At 44.2% G+C, this 8,834-nt stretch overlaps 1 pseudogene; it reads right to left on the reverse strand.

Moving 5' to 3' along the window:
- Positions 1-5,592: 5,592 nt before the first annotated feature.
- Positions 5,593-6,406, reverse strand: LOC110313152 (annotated as a pseudogene).
- Between the last annotated feature and the right edge of the window lie 2,428 nt (positions 6,407-8,834).

Genomic DNA, 8,834 nt, shown 5'->3' on the forward strand with positions numbered 1-8,834 from the left:
TTTTTTTTTCTTTTTCTTGAACTCATATTTCTAAAAGCTCCTGGGGGTGCTGATGCTGTTGGCCTGGAGGTTGTCCTGTTAGAACTGCTAGACAGAGATATCCTTGAGGAGATAGGTGGATCCTATCTCTGTGTTCCACATAAAGGATGCTGCGGTGATTTGGGTTTGAAATGTCCCCCCACGGATCTTTGTGGAAGGCTTTGGTCCACAGTACAACATTCAAAGGTAGGGCTCTGAAAAGTGATTGGACTTTAATCAATGAGTTAATCTATTGATGGGTGCCTATGGAAGGGGTGAGAAACTTGTTAAGGGACTTGGTCATTTGGAACACGTCTTGTAGGGTGCTTGTTGTCATTGGTCCCTTCTCGTGTTGACGCTTCCTTCATGCCCCTTTCATGGTCATGTGACCATGAACCTGTCTTCCATTTACATTGCCAGGCATCTTGTAACAGTGATAAAAATGATTGACATGAACGTGACCCATTAGTGATACTGACACCGTCAGGTCTGGACTTGATGTAGGACGAACCATGGCTTAATCCTTTAAGCTTTTTGTCTAGAAGCTGCAAGCAAAGAGCAGACCCAGTGTTCCCAAGTGGTTGTACCTGAAAGATTCTGCCAGTGTATCTGTTGTCTTAGTGAATCAAGAATTTTGCTGCTTCCCAAGCTGGTCCTTCCACTGAATTCACTTCTGTATTTTAATAGATTTCAATATTATATGAATTAATGGAAAACGAGAGTAAAAAGGAAGCTGTAAATTTGCTTTAAAATCATTAAATTACACACTTAAAAATAAATGGATTTTTTTAGTATGTAAATTATACTTCAATAAAGCTGCTGAAAAGGGCTTGGCCAACTGTGATGCTTGTTTTGTGAGTTGGTATTTATCATAGCTCCTGTGATGTTGCTCTTAATAGTAGTGGGTTTTATTACAGATGAATCAGACACCAATATAACCATGAAGGGAGAACACTCTGTTCCCTCAGGAGAAAAAAAATCAAGTCAAATTCATTGGATTTCTTGATGAGGGCTTTTCTGGTCATAGCTGAATTGGCTGGAAGTTGGACAGTTATTGGCTGAGAACAAAGATGGAGAGAGTAACTCTCAATATTTATTGGGATAACCAAAGGTGGTGCTCACGGAAAGGGTGGAGTTTCACAAAGTGCCATTGCAGAAACTCCAGTGGCTGATGGCCTGAGGCATAGAACCCATACAAGACACACTTTATATATTTTATGATGTCATGGCCGAGTGTGAGATAGGGATAGACAAAGTGGAAATTTCTCGTTTCTTTGGAAACTCATGTGTCATGTGATGTTTTTCTGGAAGCTGTCTTATGAGAGGATGTTTTGCTGAAGCAGGCACATGAGAAGGCATGCGATATTTTGCTGGAGCTAACGCTGGAGGGGGAATGTGTTGTTTAGAGAGAATATAAATGCAATCCCACAGACAGTGAGAGGACACTCTTGCATTGCTCCACTTTGCAAGACTTTGCTGGTCTTCTCTAGCTGTGCAATGCTTTGCTGGTCTTTGCTGGTCTTCTTTCCATCTTGAGAAATGCACAAAAGAACTTCTTGTGCTATTCTGGCTGATTCTAGCTGCTTCTGCTGATTTGTGCCAATTTGTTGGAGCTCCGCGGTTTCTGCCAGATCGAGCCGCTGCTACTGATGCGTGGTTTTGTGTTTGCTATTGGACTGAACTGCTGATATCCTGACAACAAAGATTGGAGTTGCCCCCAAAGAATTACTTCTTAATAGGTCCACAAGTCTCTTTTCCTATTAACTGCCTTTCTCTGCTACCTCTGGTGGGTGGGCTAGAAGGGAGGTTGAAGTGTTTAAGGACCCTAAATAAAGTAGGGTTTGAAAAAAAAAATCTAAGCCTACAGATAGGGTCACAGACTTTGAGAAAGGGCTGTGCCTCCTGTTGAGAGGATGTGGAGTAGGTTGTTACTTTTTGGTTCTGTGGCAGACTGGGGTGTCTTCCAGTAAGTGTAGCACACACTAGAATGTGGGGGTTGGGAGGCTATAGGACATATTCATTTCTTGTCACCTATCATTGAGTATTCATGCTGGGTAACGGTAGTTATCCTTCTCTGCTGCCAAGCAGGGAAGTGGGCCTATGCAGAGATAGAAGAGCTGGTGGTGTGTAATGTTTGTGGGGGGTATGGAACAAGATAAACATTACTGTGCTGGAACTTTTCCCCCCCCCCCCAACTTGATAATCTAGAGTCACCTGAGAAGAGAGAACAATTAAAGAATTGCCTCCATTAGATTGGTCATTGGGTAAGTCTATGGGACATTTTCTTGATTAATGATGGATGTGGGCTCATCAGTAGCCATGTATTTAAAAAAAGGAGCCTTTTAGGCTGTATTTTAAAAAGTAGCTGAGCAAGCCATGGGAAATGTGGTGGTTTGAATAAGAAGGGCCCCTATAGACTCATATATTTGAATATTTAGTCACCAGGGAGTGGCAGTATTTTTAAGGATTAGAAGGAATAAGAGAAGGTGTGGCTTCACTGGAGGAAGTGGGTGTGTCAACAAGGGTGGGCTTTGAGGTTTCAAGAGCCCAATGTCATGGCAGAACCTCTGCCTCTCTGTGTCTCTGTGTCTGTCTGTCTGTCTGTCTGTCTGTCTGTCTCTCTCTCTCTCTGCCTATGGATCAATAGTTCTCTATTGCTCCAGTGTTATGCTCCCTGCTGCGATGATGGACCAAACTTCTGAAACTGTAAGCAAGCCTCCAGTTAAATGCTTTCTTTTCTGATAGTTTCCTTGACCATGGTGTCTCTTCACAGCGATAGAACAGTGACTGAGACAGGGGGTAAGCCACCAAGCACTGTTTCGTGTCACTGCTTCAAGCTCCTGTTTTGGCTTCCCTCAGTGAGAGTCTGTAACCTATAAGCAAACAACCCTTTTATTCCCAAGTTATTTTTGGTCGTAGTATTCTTCATGGTGAGAAGGAAGCACACTCGAACAATTACATCACAGAGAGGTACATGAGCACATCTTACCTTTAAATTAAAACAAAGTGTCTACACATTTCTATTTGTGGTTACGGGATAAGCGAGAGTGGCTCTACTAGACATCTTGTTTCTATAAGAAACTGTCTGACTTGGGGTTCCTATTGTTGTTAGGAAACACCATGACCAAAGAGCAAATTACAGAGCAAAGGGCTTATTCAGCTTACACTTCCATATGGCTGTTCATCACCAAAGGAAGTTGGGACAGGAACTGAAACAAGACAGGACCCTGGAGGCAGGAGCGGATGCAGAGGCTATGGAGTGGTGATGCTTACTGGCTTGCTCCTTAAGTCTTGCTTAGCCTGCTTTCTTAAAGAACCCAGGATTACCAGACCAGGGATGGCACCACCCACAATGGTCTGGGCCCTCCCCCAATAACTAAGAAAATGCCTAACAGCTGGATCTTATGGAGGCATTTTCTCAGCTGAGGCTCCCTCCTCTTTGATGACTCTAGCTCCAGTCAAGTTGCTACAGAACCAGTGTGGTGGTTTGAATGTAGTTGGCCTATGAGGAGGTGTGGCCTTGGAATAGGTGTGGCCTTGTTGGAGGAAGCATATCACTGTGGGGTGGGCTTTGAAGCTCCGCCCAGTGTGGAAGAGACCCTCCTCCTAGCTGCCTGCAGAAGAGATCGTTTCTCCTGGCTGCAACTGGATCAAGATGCATAACTCCCAGCTTCCTCTCCAGCACCATGTCTGCCTAGACACTGCCATGCTTCCTGCCTTGATGATAGTGGACCGAACCTCTGAACCTGTAAGCCAGCCCTATCGAAATGTTGTCCCTTATGAGTGGCCTTGTTCGTGGTGTCTTTTCACCGCAATGAAACCCTAACTAAGACAACCAGCCAGTGCAGAAATTAATCAGATAACAAAATTAATCAACGATAGAAAGTATTTTTCAAGTCCTGCAGCATAGAAACTTATTCTAGAGAGAAGGAACAGCGATGAATGAGTCCATGACAAGGCTGCCTCCAAAAGACACTCTTAGAGTGTAAATGTGGCCCAGGGAGACCCCCATGGAGCACAGGGACTCCTTAGGAGGAGCGAGCTACATGGTTGGGAACCTCATAGCGTTTGAAAGCCATGACAACTGGCATAGGAAAGAGCTCAGCACACCTGCATTGGCAACACCTTCAGTGTTTTCTGAGAATAAGGCCACAAATGAGTAAAAGATGGGAACTTCCGAGGGATAGATAGGCAAAAGGGGCCCACAGGTGTGTAGGGAGTCATATGGTTGGAGTAGAGCTGGGTGGAACAGGCCTGTGTGGGAGTTTTGTGGTGGTCATCTGGGACATCCAGCAGAGACCTCAAAAAGACCACAGGATGCAGCAGAGGCGAAGAATGCTCAGGGAAGTTACACAGGATCCGTTTAACACCTGAAAGTAGCTCACAGCATATTCATTTTCTCTTTTAAATTACTTTTTTAAAAAAGTGACCATACAAACTAATGGTTTTTACGATGCTTTTGGGAGTCTCATAGATATGAACTTAGTTTTGGATTCACTAGTCTGAGTTATCCTGGTAAAAATGTCCTCCTGGAAAGCCCCCACCTCACATCAACCTTTGGTAATGATGATCTGTTAAGAAACTAAAGAAGCCAATGTGGATATGGCCCAAATTCAACTCTTTCCAGAACCTTTCTGTTCTTCCTAGGTCTCCTGCTTCGCTTTTTGAGAACTCCATCTTGGAATTCATTCGTCCCTCAGTGTCCTCTACGCCTTTATGTGTCCTTTAGTCTTTTTCCAGATCACCACCAATTCGATCTTTCTTACCTTCATCCTGGTCTCTTTTCTGCATGTGAATATTTGATTTATTTAAAAGATGACTTTAGGGGCCTAGAAAGATGACTCAGTGGTCTAGAACATTTTTGATCTTGAGGAAGACCTGGCTTTGGTTCCTTGCATTCACGTCCAATGGCTCACAACCACCTTTAACGCCAGCTCCAGGGGACCTGACCACTCGTCTCTGTGGTCACCTGTACTCACAAGCACATGCCCTACCCCAACCCACATAAGTAAAAAATAATAAATCTTAAAAAGAGAGACAAATTTCATTAGGTTTCATCAGTCAAATGAAACCTGATTTTCTCCGATTTCCGAGTCTGTTTGGATCAGTTTATTGGGGTTTCCCCTTGTGTTCCAAGGCCACATTCCTTTTATCTGTCACTTTTTCCCCAACTGTATGTTTCTCCCTCAGACTTCACTCCAGAGTGTCCACCTATGTCTGGTCCCTCTCCCCTGCTTCCTAAACATCCATCTTTTTCTGCCATCCCCGCTTCTCCAAGTCCTATCTCCAGTTCTTTGCTCTCCCTGCATACCAGAGCAGCTAAGTCCCATTCATTTTAGCCTGTGTGACATTAGATGTACTTACTGTTCATAGCCCGAGTTGACGCTTTCATCTTCCTTTGATGTTCCTTCCACCAAAGTCCATCTCTTCCACCAAAGTGTTCACACACAGCATGTCATGTCACACATTTTACATTTTAGAGAAAAACAAATTCCATTGGCAAAGATACTGGGGTTGTCAAAGACCCTTTGGTATCCAACACACTTGAAAACATTTATTTTTTTTCCCCATAAGTTATCCATCTATGTCCCCGCACTTTGTGAATTTCACCTTAAGGGATCCTTTTCACCAGATTATAGACGTCACCATCAAACTTGATAAAGTACACGGAAGGCTTGGCTAGAACTTGGTAAACTACCTTGCCGATCTTTTTGGACCCGTCGCCTCTGGTGTAGTGCACAAATTTACCTACCAAGATGTTGCTGTCAGCGTCTGACCTCACCTCTGCTGGAGGTGAGGAAGGATGCGGAGGTTACCTTCTGTGTAGTCATCCAGGAGCTGATAGATGTAGAGGACCGGATCCTTCCCGTAGGTGATATAAAACCAGGCCTTCATGATTGGCACCTGGGCTAGCACTACCCCCTCAGTTATCTTTAGAGCCATCTTTGCCCTCAAATATGTGTTCTACAGCTCTGCCAATGATGGCGCTCGTGAGGTGGGCGTCTCTCACCTGAGGAAACACGACTTTGTGAGGCAAGACCTTAAGCTTTAAAATCCTCTCATCACTGTAGAGCTCCAGTGCGTAGACACAGTCAACTCCGTCATATTTCACCAGATAGAGAGATGGGTTTGTTGGCAGTTGACCTAGAATGATGGCCTTCCAATAGGTGACAGGCTTATTACCTTCCTTCCATCTGTGAGAAATTCTGCAGCCAACAATGTTCCTCAGGGCCTGGGAAGAAGGCTTCCTCCTCCTCTGCTTCTGGAAGGATGGCGTGCTCAGCCTCTTCAGAGGCATCGCCTTCTTCAGGGTTGTAGACCTGGTGTGGTAGGCCACAGCATTCCTGGTCCACTGTCTTGTGGCTATCTTTCTGTGTTCAGGCTTCATACTTGCCAACTGCCTGGGTTTGAAGATCTTGCCTGTTTAAACCAGACACAATGTTGTGGCCTCTGTCATATATATGAGTGCCTGCAAGAACAATGGGGCGGGGCAGGGTGGGAGAGGATGCTAGACCAAGGCTCTTCTCTAAGAGAACTTCGGAGCAGATGAAGAAGGCTATGCTAAACAGGTTTGAGCTTCTAATCTAATTTTGTCATAATAAGAAGTGAATAGGAGGGCTGACACACTCCTTTAATCCCAGCACTCAAGAGGCAGAGGGAGGCAGACCTTTGTGAGATCAAGGCCAGCCTGGTCTACAGAGTGAGTTTCCAGACAGCCAAAGCTACACACAGAGAACCTTGTCTCAAAAATCAAAAACAAAAACAAAAAAAGTTCATAGGGAAATTTACAAGTGATTCTCTACAGCTCTGAATAACATACTCAGAGACACATTTCTTCAGCCCTGAGATAGTTTGCCTCTGCTGAGGAACCTCTCCTTGAATGGCTAGGTCAGTTTGGGAGTTGGCATGCCTGCCCCACCCCCAGCCCCCAATGAGCAAGCAGAACAGGAAAAAAAAAAAAAGCCAGAATGGTGGCCACACCTCTTTTCTACCTGCAAACTCTGAGCTTGGTGGCTACATTCACAAATATCTGCCCAGGAACACGGCACACCAACTGGCCTTCTGTATTGTGTCTCCTGACCCAGCCCCAGGTTTATTCCTCGAAGCCATTGCACCTCCAACCTCAACAAGACTCATTTGTCCGGACAATATCAGCCATTTAGAGCTAATATCTTCTAAAATGCACATGGACAAAGAGGAGCTTTGGCATTTTAGTGGAATTGTGGATTAGATATTGTTAGGAAGGATAATAAACTCAGGAGATTAAGTAGTCTAGACCATCTCCCTAGCTCCCAAACACGGGAGACATTTGAACGTATGGTTACTCACTGTACGAGGGAAACCTTTTAGCTTTCTGGAGCTATGGGGGTCCCAGTTACTTCATAAATGTATTTACCCAAACAAAATGTGATCTAGTTGTCAAGATTCTGTCTTCTGAAACCGGCCAGGCACCAAAGCCTGTTGAACAGTTGTGGGGCTCAGGAGCTGAACTGGCTTTCACACACAGCTGCTAAGATGGTAAACCCACCTTCAAGGGAGTCTAGCGCCCCCAAGTGGAATAGATGCGCAACCTCCGGCCAGTGCTCTGTGACATCACCCTAGCTCCACTTACATCATAGACCCCCTCTCAGGCCGGTTCCTTCCCTAGTTACACTCAGAAACTTCCAACATCTAGGCTTTAGCTTCTGATATAGCCTCCTAGAGACCCAAAATAAAATCCCTACCCAAACGGTCTGATGACCTGAGTCATATTCTACCCAAGTAGCTCGCTCCTGCATCTTTCTTTCTTTCTTTTTTCTTTTTTTCCTTCTGAGAAAGTCTTGGGTTTCTGAGTCACCAGCATCCTTGGTGGGTTTTTTTTCCCAGCTCCCATCTTTCCCTTGGTTATCTTTAAGCCGTTCTTCGTATCAGAAATGTTGCCAGCCTCTTCGAGGCAGCCCACTGGATAGCACACCAAAATTAGCTTTATCAAAACCCACAATTAGAGGAGGGCCATTTTTATTCAAACAAAGCTGGAATTTGACAGGATTAAATACCTTGTATTGAAATCAATGGCAATCATGAATTATGGATTCTTTGCAAAGAGCGAGGAAAAATTAGCTCCTGGGCCTGCTTCTAAAGTCGGGATAAACTTATGACAAACCCGATATCGACCAGTCATATTTTAGATGTCTTTAAAATTTACCAGCATTTCTGGTTACAAGGAATTTATTAGGTCAAATGCAGTAAAACAGGATGAGATAGAGGAGGTAATTTTATTTTTGAAATATGGGTAGACAGAATACTGGATACAGGTAAGTATGGAATTTACTTACACATTAGAGAGCACTTTAATTGTTCATGCCACATCTTCAAATCTTCATGCTTCAGATCTTCAAAAAAATCCTTTTCAGTCCCCTCCCCTGTCCCCACTACACGCAGTCCATCCTCTTCCTCTTCCCAAATCATTCCCTTCTACTCTAACATTATAATTTTTTTTTTAAATTTTATTTAGAACTCCTCTGTAAGTCTGGCCACTTTTCTGAATGTAACTTTTTCTTTGTTCTTTGTCTGCTTTAAGCATCTTTTCCTTCACACTTTGAGTTTCACTCTTTCTCTGCTCTTACACGACTCCCCTGCCATTATGTGACTGTTGGTCCACTGTGTAGCTGACCTCAGTGTGGGTTTAACTCAGATGACGCGACATTTCTTTCTTCCCCTCATCTTCCTTCTTGAGGCACCTGCTGAGATTTACAGCCTTGGGGATTTGTTTTTAAGCCTGGAGAACACACACACACACACACACACACACACACACACACACACACACAGAGAGA

The sequence above is a fragment of the Mus pahari genome, chromosome 23 (assembly GCF_900095145.1).
Source record: "Mus pahari chromosome 23, PAHARI_EIJ_v1.1, whole genome shotgun sequence".
In the NCBI taxonomy this organism is placed as follows: domain Eukaryota; kingdom Metazoa; phylum Chordata; class Mammalia; order Rodentia; family Muridae; genus Mus; species Mus pahari.